At 40.2% G+C, this 20,076-nt stretch overlaps 1 protein-coding gene and 7 non-coding genes across 8 annotated transcripts in view; all 8 read left to right on the top strand.

Annotated features, from left to right (window-relative positions):
* Window positions 1–20,076, top strand: part of LOC134844216 (uncharacterized protein F21D5.5-like) — a 190,112-nt gene that overhangs the window by 137,221 nt on the left and 32,815 nt on the right. The window lies entirely within an intron of this gene.
* Window positions 3,645–3,718, top strand: Trnan-guu (transfer RNA asparagine (anticodon GUU)). Its single transcript has one exon. It is a non-coding gene; the product is annotated as a tRNA-Asn (tRNA).
* Window positions 4,733–4,806, top strand: Trnan-guu (transfer RNA asparagine (anticodon GUU)). The gene has a single exon. It is a non-coding gene; the product is annotated as a tRNA-Asn (tRNA).
* Window positions 5,869–5,942, top strand: Trnan-guu (transfer RNA asparagine (anticodon GUU)). Its single transcript has one exon. It is a non-coding gene; the product is annotated as a tRNA-Asn (tRNA).
* On the top strand, window positions 8,574–8,647 carry Trnan-guu (transfer RNA asparagine (anticodon GUU)). Its single transcript has one exon. It is a non-coding gene; the product is annotated as a tRNA-Asn (tRNA).
* On the top strand, window positions 9,707–9,780 carry Trnan-guu (transfer RNA asparagine (anticodon GUU)). The gene has a single exon. It is a non-coding gene; the product is annotated as a tRNA-Asn (tRNA).
* Trnai-gau (transfer RNA isoleucine (anticodon GAU)) lies at window positions 10,271–10,344 on the top strand. Its single transcript has one exon. It is a non-coding gene; the product is annotated as a tRNA-Ile (tRNA).
* Window positions 11,420–11,493, top strand: Trnan-guu (transfer RNA asparagine (anticodon GUU)). The gene has a single exon. It is a non-coding gene; the product is annotated as a tRNA-Asn (tRNA).

Here is a 20,076-nt window from a genome sequence, read left to right as displayed (position 1 = left end):
GCAAAATGAACTGAGTAAATTTTAGTAAAGTATCTCAAAATCGACCCCTAGTATGGAAAGCGAAACATTTGAAAAAAGAAACTGTTTTTGATGTCATTTCACCTGCACAATGTCAATTTACTTTCATGGTTGATTTTAAGGAGATTAGACGAATTTTCAGCTCTTGTGGCGCAATCGGCTAGCGCGTTCGGCTGATAACCGAAAGGTTGGTAGTTCAAGCTCACGCAGGAGCGTGCAACTCTTAACGGAACAATTAGGCGTGTCGTCACAAATTAAACCAAGCTATTGTTTGTTTTAACCGTGAAAGTAACAGATTGAGGAAACAAAGAAGAGTTTTGTTCGGATTAGAGGTTTTTGGATGAGATTTGAAGAAATTAAATGTTTGTAAAAAATTAAATCGAAGCAAAAAAACTTGGATTTATCTATTCATAAATTGAAGAAAAAATCAACATAAAATTGGTTTGATTTTAAGGTGAAGAAGATAAGAGCCCAAATTTCCTTTCTTTCTCATAACAGATAATCAAAAATGCCTTGGGTAAAATTTTTTTAAAGTTTTTGGTCCACTTCCAGCAAAAGTATTTGCTCCCAACGCAACAATTAGGCGTTTTGTTCCAAAGTAAAGCAAGCTATTGTTTGTTTTATCCGTGAAAGTAACAGACTGTGAAAACAAAGAAGAGTTTTGTTCCGACTAGAGGTTTTTGGATGAAATTCGAAGAAATTAAATGTTTGTAAAAATTTAAATCGAAGCAAAAAAAATGGACTTAACCTATTCATAAATTGAAGAAAAAACCAACATAAAATTTGTTTGGTTTTAAGGTGAAGAAGATAAGAGCCCAAAATTCTTTTCTTTCTCATATCAGAACATCGAAAATGCGTTGCGTAAAAAAAATATATTCACCTTCTGGTTCACTTCCAGCAAAATGAACTGAGTAAATTTAAGTAAAGTATCTCAAAATTGACCCCTAGTATGGGAAGCGAAACATTTGAAAGAAGAAACTTCTTTTAATGTCAATTCACCTGCACAAATGTGCTTTTTTTACATGATTGATTTTAAGGAGATTAGACCTACTTTCAGCTCTTGTGGCGCAATCGGCTAGCGCGTTCGGCTGTTAACCGAAAGGTTGGCGGTTCAAGCACACCCAGGAGCGTGCAACTCAGAACAGAATAATTAGGAATTTTGTTCCAAAGAAAGCAAGCTTTTATTTGTTTTGAAGGAAGCTAAATGTTTAGATAACGTAGTTTAAGTTCTCCGCCCGAGACCCCTCCAGATTCTGGAATCCGGGGAAATAACGTTCTTATCTCCTTTCCAGAAGGCTGGACACACACTGTCCCAACACCCTTCACCGTTTGCGTGAATTGCTCTGTAACGATTGTAGCGACACAATCGTTACAACTCGGAGCGGTCTCTGATACTTCCCAGTTGTATCTCGTTATTTTCTCGTCGTTGATTCTATCGCAACTATTGTTGTTGTGTTTCTTTCTCGTTTTTTCTCCAAAATGGCCGTTTCATTCATTTCTTGGAGGTGTGACGTCACAAATCGAATTCTTAAAAATTAAATTTTCCAGAATATTCTGACCTTGACGATTCGTCTAATCGTTCAAATAACGTCGCTAATCTGCTAAAACCAATAATCTTCCAGGTCAGCGGCTACGAATTCGAAATAGCATTTTTGTCCATTCTGGTCGAATGTCACACGTTTCGTCACAAATTAAAGCAAGCTATTGTTTGTTTTAACCGTGAAAGTAACAGATTGAGAAAACAAAGAAGAGTTTTGTTCCGATCAGAGGTTTTTGGATGAAATTCGAAGAAATTAAATGTTTGTAGAAATTTAAATCGAAGCAAAAAAAATGGACTTAATCTATTCATAAATTGAAGAAAAAATCAACATGAAGTTTGTTTGGTTTTAAGGTGAAGAAGATATGAGCCCAAATTTTTTTTCTTTGTCATAACAGAACATCGAAAATGCGTTGCGTAAAAAACTTTCACCTTCTGGTCCACTTCCAGCAAAATGAACTGAGTAAATTTTAGTAAAGTATCTCAAAATCGACCCCTAGTATGGAAAGCGAAACATTTGAAAAAAGAAACTGTTTTTGATGTCATTTCACCTGCACAATGTCAATTTACTTTCATGGTTGATTTTAAGGAGATTAGACTAACTTTCAGCTCTTGTGGCGCAATCGGCTAGCGCGTTCGGCTGATAACCGAAAGGTTGGTAGTTCAAGCTCACGCAGGAGCGTGCAACTCTTAACGGAACAATTAGGCGTGTCGTCACAAATTAAACCAAGCTATTGTTTGTTTTAACCGTGAAAGTAACAGATTGAGGAAACAAAGAAGAGTTTTGTTCGGATTAGAGGTTTTTGGATGAGATTTGAAGAAATTAAATGTTTGTAAAAATTTAAATCGAAGCAAAAAAACTTGGATTTATCTATTCATAAATTGAAGAAAAAATCAACATAAAATTGGTTTGATTTTAAGGTGAAGAAGATAAGAGCCCAAATTTCCTTTCTTTCTCATAACAGATAATCAAAAATGCCTTGGGTAAAATTTTTTTAAAGTTTTTGGTCCACTTCCAGCAAAAGTATTTGCTCCCAACGCAACAATTAGGCGTTTTGTTCCAAAGTAAAGCAAGCTATTGTTTGTTTTATCCGTGAAAGTAACAGACTGTGAAAACAAAGAAGAGTTTTGTTCCGACTAGAGGTTTTTGGATGAAATTCGAAGAAATTAAATGTTTGTAAAAATTTAAATCGAAGCAAAAAAAATGGACTTAACCTATTCATAAATTGAAGAAAAAACCAACATAAAATTTGTTTGGTTTTAAGGTGAAGAAGATAAGAGCCCAAAATTTTCTTCTTTCTCATATCAGAACATCGAAAATGCGTTGCGTAAAAAAATATTCACCTCCTGTTCCACTGCCAGCAAAATGAACTGAGTAAATTTGAGTAAAGTATCTCAAAATCGACCCCTAGTATGGAAAGCGAAAAATTTGAAAAAAGAAACTGTTTTTGATCTCATTTCACCTGCACAAATGTCAATTTACTTTCATGGTTGATTTTAAGGAGATTAGACTAACCTTCAGCTCTTGTGGCGCAATCGGCTAGCGCGTTCGGCTGATAACCGAAAGGTTGCTAGTTCAAGCTCACCGAGGAGCGTGCAACTCCTAACGGATCATTTAGGCGTTTCATCACAAATTAAAGCAAGCTTTTGTTTGTTTTAACCGTGAAAGTAACAGATTGAGAAAACAAAGAAGAGTTTTGTTCAGATTAGAGGTTTTTAGATGAAAATCGAAGAAATTAAATGTTTGTAAAAATTTAAATCGAAGCAAAAAAAATGGACTTAACCTATTCATATATTGAAGAAAAAACCAACATAAAATTTGTTTGGTTTTAAGGTGAAGAAGATAAGAGCCCAAAATTCTTTTCTTTCTCATATCAGAACATCGAAAATGCGTTGCGTAAAAAAATATTCACCTTCTGGTTCACTTCCAGCAAAATGAACTGAGTAAATTTTAGTAAAGTATCTCAAAATCGACCCCTAGTATGGGAAGCGAAACATTTGAAAGAAGAAACTTCTTTTGATGTCAATTCACCTGCACAAATGTGCTTTTTTTACATGATTGATTTTAAGGAGATTAGACCTACTTTCAGCTCTTGTGGCGCAATCGGCTAGCGCGTTCGGCTGTTAACCGAAAGGTTGGTGGTTCAAGCACACCCAGGGGCGTGCAACTCCGAACAGAATAGTTAGGAATTTTGTTCCAAAGAGAGCAAGCTTTTATTTGGTATGAGGGAAGCTAAAAGTTTAGATAAAGTAGTTTAAGTTCTCCGCCCGAGACCCCTCCGGATTCTGGAACATGGGGAAATAACGTTCTTATCTCCTTTCCAGAAGGCTGGACACACACTGTCCCAACACCCTTCACCGTTTGCTCGAATTGCACTGTAACGATTGTAGCGACACAATCGTTACAACTCGGAGCGGTCTCTGATAATTCCCAGTTGTATCTCGTTATTTTATCGTCGTTAATTCTATCGCAACTATTGTTGTTGTGTTTCTTTCTCGTTTTTTCTCCAAAATGGCCGTTTCAATCGTTTCTCGGAAGTGTGACGTCAGAAATCGAATTCTTAAAAATTAAATTTCCAGAATATTCTGACCTTCACGATTCGTCTAATCGTTCAATTAACGTCGCTAATCTGCTAAAACCATTAATCTTCCAGGTCAGCGGCTACGAATTTGAAATTGCATTTTTGTCCATTCTGGTCGAATGTCACACGTTTCGTCACAAATTAAAGCAAGCTATTGTTTGTTTTAACCGTGAAAGTAACAGATTGAGAAAGCAAAGAAGAATTTTGTTCCGATTAGAGGTTTTTGGATGAAATTCGAAGAAATTAAATGTTTGTAAAATTTTAAATCGAAGCAAAAAAAACGGACTTAAATTGTTCATAAATTGAAAAAAAATCAACAAAAAATTGGTTTGGTTTTAAGGTGAAGAAGATAAGAGCGCAAAGTTCTTTTCTTTCTCGTAACAGAACATCGAAAATGCCTTGGGTAAAAATGTTTCTCTTTTTAGTCAACTTCCAGCATAATGAATTGAGTAAATTCTTGTGAAGTATCTCACAATCGTCCTCTAGTATGGGAAGCGAAACATTTGAAAAAAGAAACTGCTTTTGATGTCAATTCATCTGCACAAATGTCCATTTACTTACATGATTGATTTCAAGGAGATTAGACTTACTTTCAGCTCTTGTGGCGCAATCGGCTAGCGCGTTCGGCTGTTAACCGAAAGGTTGGTGGTTCAAGCTCACTCAGGAGCGTGCAACTATAAACAGAATAATTGGGCATTTTGTTTCAAATAAAGCAAGCTTTTGTTTGTTTTAACCGTGAAAGTAACAGATTGAGAAAACGAAGAAAAGTTTTGTTCCAATTAGAGGTTTTTGGATGAAATTTGAAGAAATTAAATGTTTGTAAAAATTGAAATCGAAGCAAAAAAACATGGACTTAAATTGTTCATAAATTGAAAAAAAAATCAACATAAAATTGGTTTGGTTTTAAGGTGAAGAAAATAAGAGCCCAAAATTATTTTCTTTCTCATAGCAGAACATCGAAAATGCCTTGGGTAAAAAGTTTTCACTTTTTGGTCCACTTCCAGCAAAATGAATTGAATAACTTTTCGTAAAGTATATCAAAATCGTCCCCTAGTATCAGAAGCCAAACATTTGAGAAAAGAAACTGCTTTTGATGTCAATTCACCTGCACAATTGTGCATTTTATTACATGATTAGTTTCAAGGAGATTAGACTTACTTTAAGCTCTTGTGGCGCAATAAGCTAGTGCGTTCGGCTGTTAACCAAAAGGTTGCTAGTTCAAGCTCACCGAGGAGCGTGCAACTCCTAACGGATCATTTAGGCGTTTCATCACAAATTAAAGAAAGCTTTTGTTTGTTTTAACCGTGAAAGTAACAGATTGAGAAAACAAAGAAGAGTTTTGTTCAGATTAGAGGTTTTTAGATGAAAATTGAAGAAATTAAATGTTTGTAAAAATTTAAATCGAAGCAAAAAAAATGGACTTAACCTATTCATAAATTGAAGAAAAAACCAGCATAAAATTTGTTTGGTTTTAAGGTGAAGAAGATAAGAGCCCAAAATTCTTTTCTTTCTCATATCAGAACATCGAAAATGCGTTGCGTAAAAAAATATTCACCTTCTGGTTCACTTCCAGCAAAATGAACTGAGTAAATTTTAGTAAAGTATCTCAAAATCGACCCCTAGTATGGGAAGCGAAACATTTGAAAGAAGAAACTTCTTTTGATGTCAATTCACCTGCACAAATGTGCTTTTTTTACATGATTGATTTTAAGGAGATTAGACCTACTTTCAGCTCTTGTGGCGCAATCGGCTAGCGCGTTCGGCTGTTAACCGAAAGGTTGGTGGTTCAAGCACACCCAGGAGCGTGCAACTCCGAACAGAATAGTTAGGAATTTTGTTCCAAAGAGAGCAAGCTTTTATTTGGTATGAGGGAAGCTAAAAGTTTAGATAAAGTAGTTTAAGTTCTCCGCCCGAGACCCCTCCGGATTCTGGAACATGGGGAAATAACGTTCTTATCTCCTTTCCAGAAGGCTGGACACACACTGTCCCAACACCCTTCACCGTTTGCTCGAATTGCACTGTAACGATTGTAGCGACACAATCGTTACAACTCGGAGCGGTCTCTGATAATTCCCAGTTGTATCTCGTTATTTTATCGTCGTTAATTCTATCGCAACTATTGTTGTTGTGTTTCTTTCTCGTTTTTTTCTCCAAAATGGCCGTTTCAATCGTTTCTCGGAAGTGTGACGTCAGAAATCGAATTCTTAAAAATTAAATTTCCAGAATATTCTGACCTTCACGATTCGTCTAATCGTTCAATTAACGTCGCTAATCTGCTAAAACCATTAATCTTCCAGGTCAGCGGCTACGAATTTGAAATTGCATTTTTGTCCATTCTGGTCGAATGTCACACGTTTCGTCACAAATTAAAGCAAGCTATTGTTTGTTTTAACCGTGAAAGTAACAGATTGAGAAAGCAAAGAAGAATTTTGTTCCGATTAGAGGTTTTTGGATGAAATTCGAAGAAATTAAATGTTTGTAAAATTTTAAATCGAAGCAAAAAAACGGACTTAAATTGTTCATAAATTGAAAAAAAATCAACAAAAAATTGGTTTGGTTTTAAGGTGAAGAAGATAAGAGCGCAAAGTTCTTTTCTTTCTCGTAACAGAACATCGAAAATGCCTTGGGTAAAAATGTTTCTCTTTTTAGTCAACTTCCAGCATAATGAATTGAGTAAATTCTTGTGAAGTATCTCACAATCGTCCTCTAGTATGGGAAGCGAAACATTTGAAAAAAGAAACTGCTTTTGATGTCAATTCATCTGCACAAATGTCCATTTACTTACATGATTGATTTCAAGGAGATTAGACTTACTTTCAGCTCTTGTGGCGCAATCGGCTAGCGCGTTCGGCTGTTAACCGAAAGGTTGGTGGGTCAAGCTCACTCAGGAGCGTGCAACTATAAACAGAATAATTGGGCATTTTGTTTCAGATAAAGCAAGCTTTTGTTTGTTTTAACCGTGAAAGTAACAGATTGAGAAAACGAAGAAAAGTTTTGTTCCAATTAGAGGTTTTTGGATGAAATTTGAAGAAATTAAATGTTTGTAAAAATTGAAATCGAAGCAAAAAAACATGGACTTAAATTGTTCATAAATTGAAAAAAAAATCAACATAAAATTGGTTTGGTTTTAAGGTGAAGAAAATAAGAGCCCAAAATTATTTTCTTTCTCATAGCAGAACATCGAAAATGCCTTGGGTAAAAAGTTTTCACTTTTTGGTCCACTTCCAGCAAAATGAATTGAATAACTTTTCGTAAAGTATATCAAAATCGTCCCCTAGTATCAGAAGCCAAACATTTGAGAAAAGAAACTGCTTTTGATGTCAATTCACCTGCACAATTGTGCATTTTATTACATGATTAGTTTCAAGGAGATTAGACTTACTTTAAGCTCTTGTGGCGCAATAAGCTAGTGCGTTCGGCTGTCAACCAAAAGGTTTTTGGTTCGAGCCCATTCAGGAGCGTGCAACTCCGAACAGAATAATTAGGAATTTTGTTCCAAAGAAAGCAAGCTTTTATTTGTTTTGAAGGAAGCTAAAAGTTTAGATAAAGTAGGTTATGTTCTCGGCCCGAGACCCCTCCGGATTCTGGAATCCGGGGAAATAACATTCTTATCTCCTTTCCAGAAGGCTGGACACACACTGTCCCAACACCCTTCACCGTTTGCGTGAATTGCTCTGTAACGATTGTAGCGACACAATCGTTACAAGTCGGAGCGGTCTCTGATAATTCCCAGTTGTATCTCGTTATTTTCTCGTCGTTAATTCTATCGCAACTTTTGTTGCTGTGTTTCTTTCTCGTTTTTTCTTCAAAATGGCCGTTTCAATCATTTCTTGGAAGTGCGACGTCGAATTCTTAAAAATTAAAATTTCCAGAATATTCTGACCTTCACGATTCGTCTAATCGTTCAAATAACGTCGCTAATCTGCTAAAACCATTAATCTTCCAGGTCAGCGGCTACGAATTCGAAATTGCATTTTTGTCCATTCTAGTCGAATGTCACACGTTTCGTCACAAATTAAAGCAAGCTATTGTTTGTTTTAACCGTGAAAGTAACAGATTGAGAAAGCAAAGAAGAGTTTTGTTCCGATTAGAGGTTTTCGGATGAAATTCGATGAAATTAAATGTTTGTAAAAATTTAAATCGAAGCAAAAAAAAACGGACTTAATCTATTCATAAATTGAAGAAAAAATCGACAGAGCGCAAAATTCTTTTCTTTCCCATAACGGAACATCGAAAATGCCTCGGGTAAAAAACATTCACTTTTTGTCCACTTCCAGCAAAATGAATTGAGTAAATTTTAGTAAAGTATCTCAAAATCGTCCTCTAGTATGGGAAGCGAAACATTTCAAAAAATAAACTGCTTTTGATGTCAATTCACCTGCACAAATGTCCATTTATTTACATGATTGATTTCGAGGAGATTAGGCATACTTGCAGCTCTTGTGGCGCAATCGGTTAGTGCGTTCGGCTGTTAACCGAAACGTCGGTGGTTCAAGCCCACCCATGAGCGTACAACTCCTAACGGAACCTTTAGGCGTTTCGTGACAAATTAATGTAAGCTATTGTTTGTTTTAACCGTGAAAGTATCAGATTGAGAAAACAAAGAAGAGTTTTGTTCCGATTAGAGGTTTTTGGATGAAATTCGAAGATATTAAATGTTTTTGAAAATTTAAATCGAAGCAAAAAAAAATGGACTTAATCTATTCATAAATTGAAGAAAAAATCAACATAAATTTTGTTTGGTTTTGAGGTGAAGAAGATAAGAGCCCAAAATTTTTTTCTTTGTCATAACAGAACATCGAAAATGCGTTGCGTAAAAAATTTTCACCTTCTGGTCCACTTCCAGCAAAATGAACTGAGTAAATTTTAGTAAAGTATCTAAAAATCGACCCCTAGTATGGGAAGTGAAACATTTGAAAAAAGAAACTTCTTCTGATGTCAATTCACCTGCTCAAATTTGCATTTTTTTACATGATTCATTTTAAGGAGATTAGACATACTTTCACCGCTTGTGGCGCAATCGGCTAGCGCGTTCGGCCGGAGACCGAAAGGTTGGCGGTTCAAGCCCACGCAGGAGCGTGCAACTCTTAACAGAACAATTAGGCGTTTCGTCACAAATTAAATCAAGCTATTGTTTGTTTTAACCGTGAAAGTAACAGACTGAGAAAACAAAGAATAGTTTTGTTCCCATTAGAAGTTTTTGGATGAAATTCGAAGAAATTAAATGTTTGAAAAAACTTAAATCGAAGCAAAATACATGGACTTAATCTATTCATAAATTGAAAAAAAAATCAACATAAAATTGGTTTGGTTTTAAGGTGAAAAAGATAAGAGCGCAAAATTCTTTTCTTTTTCATAACAGAACATCGAAAATGCCTATAAAATTATTCACTTTTTAGCTCACTTCCAGCATAATGGATTGGGTAATTTTTAGTAAAGTATCTCAAAATTGTCCCCTAGTCTGGGAAGCGAAACATTTGAAAAAACAAACTGCTTTTGATGTCAATTCACCTGCACAAAAGTCCATTTACTTTCATGATTGATTTCAAGGAGATTAGACATACTTTGAGCTCTTGTGGCGCAATCGGCTAGCGCGTTCGGCTGTTAACCGAAAGGTTGGTGGTTCAAGACCACCCAGGAGCGTGCAACTTCTAACGGAACATTTAGGCGTTTCGTCACAAATTAAAGCAAGTTATTGTTTGTTTTAACCGTAAAAGTAACAGACTGAGAAAACAAAGTAGAGTTTTGTTCCCATTAGAAGTTTTTGGATGAAATTCGAAGAAATTAAATGTTTGAAAAAACTTAAATCGAAGCAAAATACATGGACTTAATCTATTCATAAATTGAAAAAAAAATCAACATAAAATTGGTTTGGTTTTAAGGTGAAAAAGATAAGAGCGCAAAATTCTTTTCTTTCTCATAACAGGACATCGAAAGTGCCTATAAAATTACTCACTTCTTAGTTCACTTCCAGCATAATGAGTTGGGTAAATTTTAGTTAAGTATCTCAAAAACGTCCCCTAGTATGGGAAGCGAAACATTTGAAAAAAGAAACTGCTTTTCATGTCAATTCACCTGCACAAATGTCCGATTACTTTCATGATTGATTTCAAGGAGGTTAGACATACTTTAAGCTCTTGTGGCGCAATCGGCTAGCGCGTTCGGCTGATAACCGAAAGGTTGGTGGTTCAAGCCCATCAATGAGCGTGCAACTCCTAACGGAATATTTAGGCGTTTCGTCACAAAGGAAGGCAAGCTATTGTTTGTTTTAACCGTGGAAGTATCAGACTGAGAAAACAAAGAAGAGTTTTGTTCCGATTTAGAGGTTTTTGGATGAAATTCGAAGAAATTAAATGATGATAACAACTTAAATCGAAACAAAACTACATGGACTTAATCTTTTCATAAATTGAAAAAAAAAATCAACATGGAATTGGTTTGGTTTTAAGGTGAAGAAGATAAGAGCGGAAATTTCTTTTCTTACTCATAACAGAACATCGAAAATGCCTTGGGTAAAAATTATTCACTTTTCAGTTCACTTCCAGCATAATGAATTGAGTAAATTTTTGTAAAGTATCTCAAAATCGTCCCTTAGTATGGGAAGCGAAACATTTGAAAAAAGAAACTGCTTTTCATGTCAATTCACCTGCACAAATGTCCATTTTTTTACATGATTGATTTTGAGGAGATTAGAGAATTTTTCAGCTCGTGTGGCGCAATCGTCTAGCGCGTTCCGCTGTAAACCGAAAGGTTGATGGTTCAAGCCCACCCAGGAGCGTACGTATCCGATAAGAATAATTTTGCATTTTGTTCCAAAATAAAGCAAGCTATTGTTTCGTTTAACCGGGAAAGTAACAGACTGTGAAAAAAAAGAAGAGTTTTGTTCGGATTAGAGGTTTTTGGATGAAATTCGAAGAAATTAAATGTTTGTAAAAATTTAAATCGAAGCAAAAAAACATGATTTTAATCTTTTCATAAATTGAAAAAGTTCAACATAAAATTGGTTTGGTTTTAAGATGAAGAAGATAAGAGACCAAAATTTTTTTTTCTCATGACATCGAAAATGCCTTGCGTAAAAAAATTTTCCATTTTTGATCCACTTTCAGCAAAATGAATTGAGTAAATTTTAGTAAAATATCTCAAAATTGTCCCCTAGTATGGGAAGCGAAACATTTGAAAAAAATAAATTGCTTTCGATCAGCTCTTTTGGCGCAATCGCTTAGCGCGTCCGAATGTCCATTTACTTACATGATTGATTTCAAGGAGATGATACACACTTTCAGCTCTTGTAGCGCAATCGGCTAGCGCGTTCGGCTGTTAACCGAAAGGTTGGTGGTTCAAGCTCACTCAGGAGCGTGCAATTATAAACGGATTAATTGGGCATTTTGTTCCACAGATAGCAAGCTTTTGTTTGTTTTAACCGTGAAAGTAACAGACTGTGAAAACAAAGAAGAAGTTTGTTCCGATGAGAGGATTTTGGATAAAAATTGAAATTTAATGTTTGTAAAAATTTAAATCGAAGAAAAAAAAAACATGGACTTAATTTATTCATAATATGAAAAAAAAAATTAACAATAAATGGGTTTGGTTTTAAGGTGAAGAAGATAAGAGCCCAAAATTCTTTTCTTTCTCATAACAGAACATCGAAAATGCCTTGGATAAAAAGTTTTCGATTTTTGGTCCACTTCCAGCAAAATGAATTGAGTAACTTTTAGTAAAGTGTCTCAAAATTGTCTCCTAGTATCGGAAGCCAAACATTTGAAAAAAGAAACTCCTTTTGATGTCAATTCACAAGCACAATTGTCCATTTACTTACATAATTAGTTTCAAGGAGATTAGACTTACTTTAAGCTCTTGTGGCGCAATGGGCTAGCGCGTTCGGCTGTTAACCGAAAGGTTTGTGGGCTCAAGCCCACCCAGGAGCGTGCAACTGCGGAGGGAATAATCATGCATTTGGTTCTAAAAAAAGCAAGCTTTTGTTTGTTTTAACCGCGAAAGTAACAGATTGTGAAACAAAGAAGAGTTTTGTCCCGATTAGAGTATTTCGGATGGAAATCTAAGAAATTAAATATTTGTAAAAAAAATTCAATCGAAGCAAAAAAACATGGATTTAATTTGTTCATAAATTGAAAAAAAATCAATATAAAATTGGTTTGGTTTTAAGGTGAAGAAGATGAGAACCCAAAATTCTTTTCTTTCTCATAACAGAACATCGAAAATGCCTTAGGTAAAAAGTTTTCACTTTTTGGTCCACTTCCAGCAAAATGAATTGAATAACTTTTAGTAAAGTATCTCAAAATCTTCCCCTAGTATCGGAAGCCGTCCCCTAGTATCGGAAGCCAAACATTTGAAAAAAACTGCTTTTGATGTCAATTCACCTGCACAATTGTGCATTTACTTACATGATTAGTTTCAAGGAGATTAGACTTACTTTAAGCTCTGTAACATTCGTCTACTGTAGTCACACATGAGGCTTAAGAAAAATAGGCCCTATAACCATTGGCTCAAGAGTCAGGGACACTATCTCTTGTGTTTTTCTACCTCAAATCAGTCGGAGCCAATTCGGTTCGCTTGTGACATGAGACTACGACCCGTTACATCTTAAAGGCTACTACCAAAATATCCCCCCACTCTAGAAATAAGAACGTCCCCATACTTAGGTCTCTAGATACCCAAAATACATGGACGCCGTTAAAAACCGGGTCGGAACAATCCGTTAAGTTACTTTTTATTAGACAGTGGAACTTTGATCCATTTCAGATGGATCAACCTAAAACTCGCCTTACCTCAACATAATAATCATAAAACCCACTCTAGAAATTTAAATTGAGTGCTCACATCGTAGCACGCTCAAGAACTGGGAATAATCAAGTCGGTAATCAACTCGAGAATTAAATAATGTAACTAAATGAGTTTAATGTTTATCAGTTTCAATAACAAGGACAAGTTTTAACTCTAGAATATAGTTTCTCGTGAACCATTGGGACACTCAAGCTGTCCACCTTTCCACCGAAGGTTCACTCTAGTCCAATTCGAATAACAATCCAGTCGATCAATGATAGTCCAGTTCTCGGGAATACGCTTGTCTCTGTTTCAGATGGGACAGCTCTACTCTAGTTTTATTGTGACGGAAATTGCGAATAGCAATTTCCCACTGTTTTATCTGGCAACTTTCCCGCGATTGTTACTCGATCGTTCTGATTTCTCTTTTTCGGTTTTCAGTTATCGCGAGAAAATCGTGCATGACAGGCTCCATTCGAAATTTTGAAAAATCAAATTTCACTCCAAAATTAAGCGTTCTTGTTTTTCTCAAGGTCAAACTTCCAAATATGACCGACTGGCACATACTCCCCGGACTCAAGATCGATGTCCTCATCGCGTGCTGTCGTCTGCCAGTGAGTCCCAGAAAACCGAGTGTTGCTCAAGGTACAGTGCCAGTGGTCATTTACAGAAGTTTGCAGCAGACTTAAGCTTATCTACACCCCAAAATTCACGGCCATGTAAAATTTTCACACTATCGCTAAACAGCAATCAAAATCTGCACACACCTGCACCCTTGAATTCTTGCTTTTCAAGCCAATTATTTAAAATTTCTTTTGTCCCATTCAATCAGGAAATTGTCATGCAGCATTTTGATTTATTTAGTAAATATAACATATTAATAACAATATCTGATTCGTTAAAATTTCTTTTTCGTGAACCCAGGTTTCACCCGGATCCACACTCAAGCCTCCCTTCCCTCTCAAGACTCAAGATCTCTTTGAACCATCCGCTCATTTCGCACTCTTCGCCTTGGAGGTGCCGTCCGCTGAAGTACTGGATACGGCAAACTGTCTCAACAGTTCTTCTTCATCATCGGAGCTAATCACGATCTCCTCCCAAGCCTTCAGCTGTTCATAGGATCGCATCCATTCCCTTTGCTCCTGCAACCTCTTTGCCTGATTGGGTAGTGCCTTCACCCTAGATTCCCGGTTCAAACAAAAGGAGTTGTAGAGGCTCAGGCTCACGTTCTTCGCCAAGTCCTCCTCTATTATCGATTCCCTCGCTTTGGTATTGTCTCTAGACATTTTGCCCACTCTTTTCCATCCTGTCGTGATCACATTTTGATGTGTCAACAGGGGTCTCTTGAAAGCTTCCGGCCCAATCTCGGCCTGGAACTGTCGATACTCCTTTTGATGCTTTCTCATGTGATCTTTCGTTGTCATGTATAACCAAGACGTCAGTGTCGCTCGAAACCATGGAAAGTATCTCAAGCGGCTCCATGCGTGTCTGACTTCCATTGGTATGGCGAATACTTTGCATGCAGTCTCAAACAACTCGAGTCTCCTGCTGTAGTCTATCGCATATATTGACTCAGCCGTTGGCGTCTTCGCTTCCCGATACTTCGTTATATTCTCTTCTATCCATCTCAGAGCCAGCATCGTACTCACTACTAAGAGCGTAACCTTCTGCCGGTGATCCGGTAATCCGATCGACCGAATTTCTTCCATAACCCACACCAGGCAGAGGTTCTTGTGATCTGGATACCACACCGTTTGTGCCAAACAGTGGCATGGGCATTCTCCATGGGTGATCTCAATGCTCCTGAGGTTACGCTCCCCCGAGGCTTCCAAGAGAGGCTCAAGCTCCATCATTTTCTCATGCATCGTGTCGTTCTTTCCCATGTTTGGAGCACCCTCCACAGGTTTTCCGATCACGTTTTGTCTCTCGTGATCGCTTGTGTTCTCACTTTCCAATTTCAAAAGCTCTTCTCCCCAGATTTCACTCAAGTCATCTCTCAACTCTTTCGGTACTGTCCCTCTGATTTTCCTCAACAACTTGTGCGAGTGATGCGATACCCGAGCCAACCTCACGCACTTGGGCACTGAGAAGGCCTTGTCCACCAATATTCTCTGGCTGGATGCTTCCACCATCGCCATGTGCAGTGGGTAGTGGCTTCCGCACAAATTGGCCATCATTGACCCTATCAGGGATTTTGCGTTCAATGGCCTCGAGACCAACCTTCCAGCTCCGGATATGTTTTTGAGTCACCTGCAACACCCCAGGCCATGATTCCACGCTCAACGCAGTCACTAAATGGTGTTCAGACTCTAGCCTCTCCAGTGACTGCAGACTACACATTCTCGAGAAGAATCCGAGAGCTGTCGCTATGTTCACCGTAGTTCTCGCGTAACACTCCGCCACTATTTGTACTTCACTTTTCTCCCTCTCCGTGATGTCTTCAAACCAAGTGACCAGATCTTCTTTTTGAAAGGACAGTATCCTGACACATGATCGTCCATCGCAGGTGTGCTCTCCACTCCCACACGTAGAATCCAGACAGCTACCCGGCTCCATCTTCTTTGCTGACTCGAGATTGTTCGTCTTTTCGCCTGACTCCTTCATCTGAGGTAAGATCAGTTTGTGCACCACACTCAACTTTGCCAAATCTTCATCTTCCTTTGGAGCTAACCTCACCCGTTCGGTGGTCTCCTCGATCAGACTTGCGTGGGGATGTGGACACCAGAAGGGTCTTAGTAACTTCCATACCACTCCCAAGTTCGTGATCAACAAGCCATTGCCATCACCCATGTTAACTTCAACTCTCTTTTTCGAGCGCGGTATGCTCACCACCTCCGGTGTTTTCTCAAGAATCAGGCCCAGGCTCGGCCTCTCTTTCTCCACCGCGTCTATTTCCACTATTTTTCTGTCCAAAACTTCAGCAGCTCCGCTACCTCGTGGTTCCTGTGAGCACCTCCAGTCTCTGAGTCTAAGAAGGGGTTGTAGGCTATTCCCATCACTCCCGACACGTATTGGTATTCCCCCTTCTCACTGAGTCTCGAGTATTGCTCTGGCGAGGCCAGGTTACGGTGAACATCATGTTCTTCTTCGAACTTCTTATTGTAAAACCTCCGTACCTCGTCCAGCTTTCTGTGGTTCTCTAGGGATAGCCTGGAACCATCTTCCTTTTCTATTCCAGTACTCTGATATACGTTTAAGATGATCGTTGAGACTCTCTTCTCCACGGTTCTACTTCCGCTTGCTCTTTGGTAGCACGCCAAGATGGTGCTATCAGAAATCATTGACATTATCCATCTCAAGAAACATGTGGCATCCTTCCTCCTAGCCAGGCTCAAGCCTGAATTATCCCTGGCCATGTGCTGCATCAGTGCTTGATACACTTCTAGCTTCTTGCTTCCCAATTTCACCCTGTCATACGAGGTCAGCGTCTCCAACTCTATTCCCACCAGACTCCAGGTGAACATCAATTGTCCTGCGGTTCTAACGAATAGTTTCGCCATCAATGGCGGTGCTGATGAGGGGGTCCTCATTGCCTCTTCAAAATGATCCTTCAATAAGTTCTGCCAGGACCTCTTCAGCTGGTTCGCCAGTTCTATCTTGTTAACCTCGGCCTTTTGCTGGGTGGCCCAATTGCGTCGTTTGCGAGCTACTCCACTGTCCAACTTCTTCAAGCAGTCTTCCATTTCCTTCAAGGTCTCGAGGGCCACCCACCATGGTCGGGAGGTGTTCCTCGTCTTGCTCCTCTCCACTGGATCACTCGTCACTTGCTTCCCCGTGGCCTGGTGTCCCTTCGAGACCCATTCCTTGCCGACATCCACTTCCCCAGTCTGTCCGTCCGTTGAACCTCTTTTCACGTTCACCTTCTGGGGCTTGAAGTCTTCCTCCGATGTCGAACTGATGGAAGCCTCTATTTCCCTCTCTACTTCGAGTGGTCTTCTGAGCTCCGTGTTGCTCTTGTATGCCGCTGTCTTGCATCGCGCCAAAACAATGGGCGCCGTCTCTCTCAAGTTTCCTACCGAGACAGCATCCACTGAAGGACTACTCAATCCCTCTACTTCTCTCTTCCTCTTGCGAGTCTTCACATCTCTGCTTGAGGGTGTTGTGGTTATCATCACTGATTCGACCTCTCTGTCTACTTCCAACCCTTCCAACTCTTGCCTCCCCCCTGCTCGAGCCTTAAGGATATTAGTACTTTTAATCAAATTACTAGTCCCAACCTTATCCCCTTTTATATCATCAACTATTTTATCTACAGTTTTTTGTTTCAGAGTAGAGCTGTCTTCACATTTTTCTTCTCTAGTCTTTGATCGTGAATTCCTCAGCTCTATCAGCTTGTTCAGCAGCTCCTTTCTTGCCTTCTCATCCAGGCCCGTCCCTATCAGAAGCGGTTCTCCAAACTTCACAACTGTGTCCCACAGTTCCTCCTTGAATTTGTCCAGCGTCGTCTCGCTGTCCACTTCTTGATTGAATTCCTTCAAGAACTCTTGCCAAGCATCGTCCTTCAGAGATCCCAGGAACATGTCCCTATTTCCTTCGAAAGTATTCTTTTCCCTTTCCTCCGAGCTCAAGAGTATCATCCCCATATCGGAGGTCTCGCTCGCCAAAGGCAATTCCAGATTCTTCCGGGGAGACGGGGTCAGAGGTGGAGTGGCAGTATCTGCCCAATTCTCCTCGCTCAAGTCTTTCAACAGCTCTTGAGTGGTGAGCTCTTCCCCTGATGGTCTTTGTTCAGGCGTATTCCCCACTTCCATGTCCTCGCCGGCTTCGCTGAGAGTCTCATCCATACTCTCTTCTTCTGACTCAGCTCTTCTTCTCTCGAGAATTCTTTTGAACCGGTCTTCCACGGGTCCACTCCTCTTGTCTCCAGGTGTATCTACTGACAGTGGTGATGGTGTCGCCGGGTCCAATCTCTTGTACTCCGTCAGGGCCACATACAGTTGACCTGCTGCATCCAGTTCTTTTCCCTCCTGTCTCATTTCCACCTGTTCTAAGCCATAGGGTGCCCTATACTTTCGTGTCGCGAATTTCATGTCGTCCACCAATGCAACATGCCCCTCCATCATGAGCATCCTGCTATCATCCCATATTGGTAGCATGTTCTCAAGTCCCTCCTTTTCAAGAGCTCTCAAGACCTTTCGCACCTCAAATCCGGGGGGTTGCGAGCCTCTCCTCTTTTTTGCTTGCGTCGTCCACGAATTTATCTTCGCCTCGCTAGTGTGGAAATAAACCGCCGCCGTATAGCCGACGAACAGGGGGTCCCAGCCATCAGTGAAGTCTTTCTGCATTTCATCCGTAGTCATCCTCGCAATTATGGATGGAACTACTAAGGGACTGTTCATCCCTAAGGTCATCCTCCTGACTATCGGGAAATCAGGCATGGTGGCTGGCAGGATTTCTTTCTCCATTATGGCCTCCAGCTCCCTCTTAACCAGTGCAAAGCTGTCCTTCCAAGCAGGAATCATCAAGATCTCCCGTCCGTCTGCTGCCAATGGGTTCAAGTTCCAGAACTTGGGATATGTCTCGATGGGGCCCTCGCGTTTGCCTCCCATTCTACATTGCAGCTGTCCCCTGAAGTTGTACACTATCAACTCGGCATCTTTCACTTTTCCAAAGAGTACCGTATTGCTCATTTGTGCCCTGAGCACCTCCTGCCGACACCAGTTGAGCACCGTCCCATCCATTACGCTGATAAGACTCAAGTGCGTTACAGAGTAACGATACGGTGTCACCAGGGGATCTGGAAATGCGTACGTCACTGCTGGACCGTAAATGCAGGTTACCACCTCCTCTAGACCCCGGATTATCCCCATCGGGTCCGACCTCATTGCCAGGCACAGGTCCGTCAACAGAGGCATACCTCCATTCATCTTCTTCCACTCTTCTCTCGATTTTGGGTTCTTCTCTTCACCCGTCATGTGCCGATTCTGCATCATGAGGTATTGCACTAACAGCGTCTTCAACCCCGCGGCACACTTGTAGGAAGAGGTGTCGATACTCGAGTGTACCTTCCCCATTGACAGGGGCTCCCCATATTTCATCAATCTGTGAAATGACACCAGTTCCCCATGGGTTAAGAGCACTAGTGCCAGATACCCATCGACCCGAAGTGTCTCCACTCCTCGACTAAACATGTACACTGGGCCCATGTTGAACAAATATCTGGGGTAGACCAGATATAAAGCCAAGAGCAGGCTGATGGGCATGCCCAGTATCTCTTGCACGAAGGCTCCAAAGATAGTCGCTTTGGTGCCGAACATCTCTGCCATGAATTCTTTCCCCCAGCAAGGACTCAAGAACTTCAGAATCTCATGATCCCTTCTAGTCCTCAGCTCACCCTCTGCGTGCTCTCTCCAGAACCCTCCAATCGTCACTTCATTGGCTGCCGAGACAAATCTAGCCACCGTCATCTCTCTTCCTTCGGCCAGCTCCAGTTGCTTTTCAAGAAAACTCCAGACCTGTTTCACGAGGGGTGGTGCTTCCTCCCTCGTCTTATTCGTGGCGTTCTCCAGCCTTGGTGTCAAAAATGGCCACCAGCCATTCTCTTGCGTCAGACGATATGCCATCGACTCTAATTGTTTCTCCGTTTCGGCCACATTTTTTCTCTCGTTGCTCGGGCCTCTAGACTTGCCGGTGGAACCTGTGATCGTCACCTCCATGCTCCGAAACCACAAGCTGGCCGTCAATTGGTTTATCGCCGGGTGATCGTCCCCGATGACTGGGCTGAACTTGAGTTGCCTGGCAAAGTTCGATATCTCTAGCAAGAGCACCTCGTCCAATACGATCAGGATGTCGGCTAATCCATAAAAGCCCCTCAGCGCATGAGATATGTCCGCCCATGCCGCTGCCAACTCTGACTTGCGGAGCCTCAGGTTCGATGGCTCCAATTCCCGATTGGGGGCCGCCATTAGAATTCGCCATTCGTTTTCCTCTGCTATCAGGATCAAGACCGCGTACACGAATTGTAGGGCGGGTGGCATGTTCGCGTATCCAGGGGATGTAGTGAACACCACCTTCGTCTTGGAGCCGAATCTCGAGACAACATTCTCTTGCACCTCATTCATCGCCGCAAACAACGTCTGAATGGCTTCCCAAATCTTCCTCGGTGTTGGTTCATTGCCCTTCAGCTGCTCAAGAAGTCCTGCCGCGTGCAGATGATCA

This window comes from Symsagittifera roscoffensis, chromosome 4, assembly GCF_963678635.1.
Source record: "Symsagittifera roscoffensis chromosome 4, txSymRosc1.1, whole genome shotgun sequence".
NCBI lineage: Eukaryota > Metazoa > Xenacoelomorpha > Acoela > Convolutidae > Symsagittifera > Symsagittifera roscoffensis.
The sequence above is the reverse complement of the archived record's forward strand: the minus strand, read 5'-3'. Positions and strand labels throughout refer to the sequence as shown.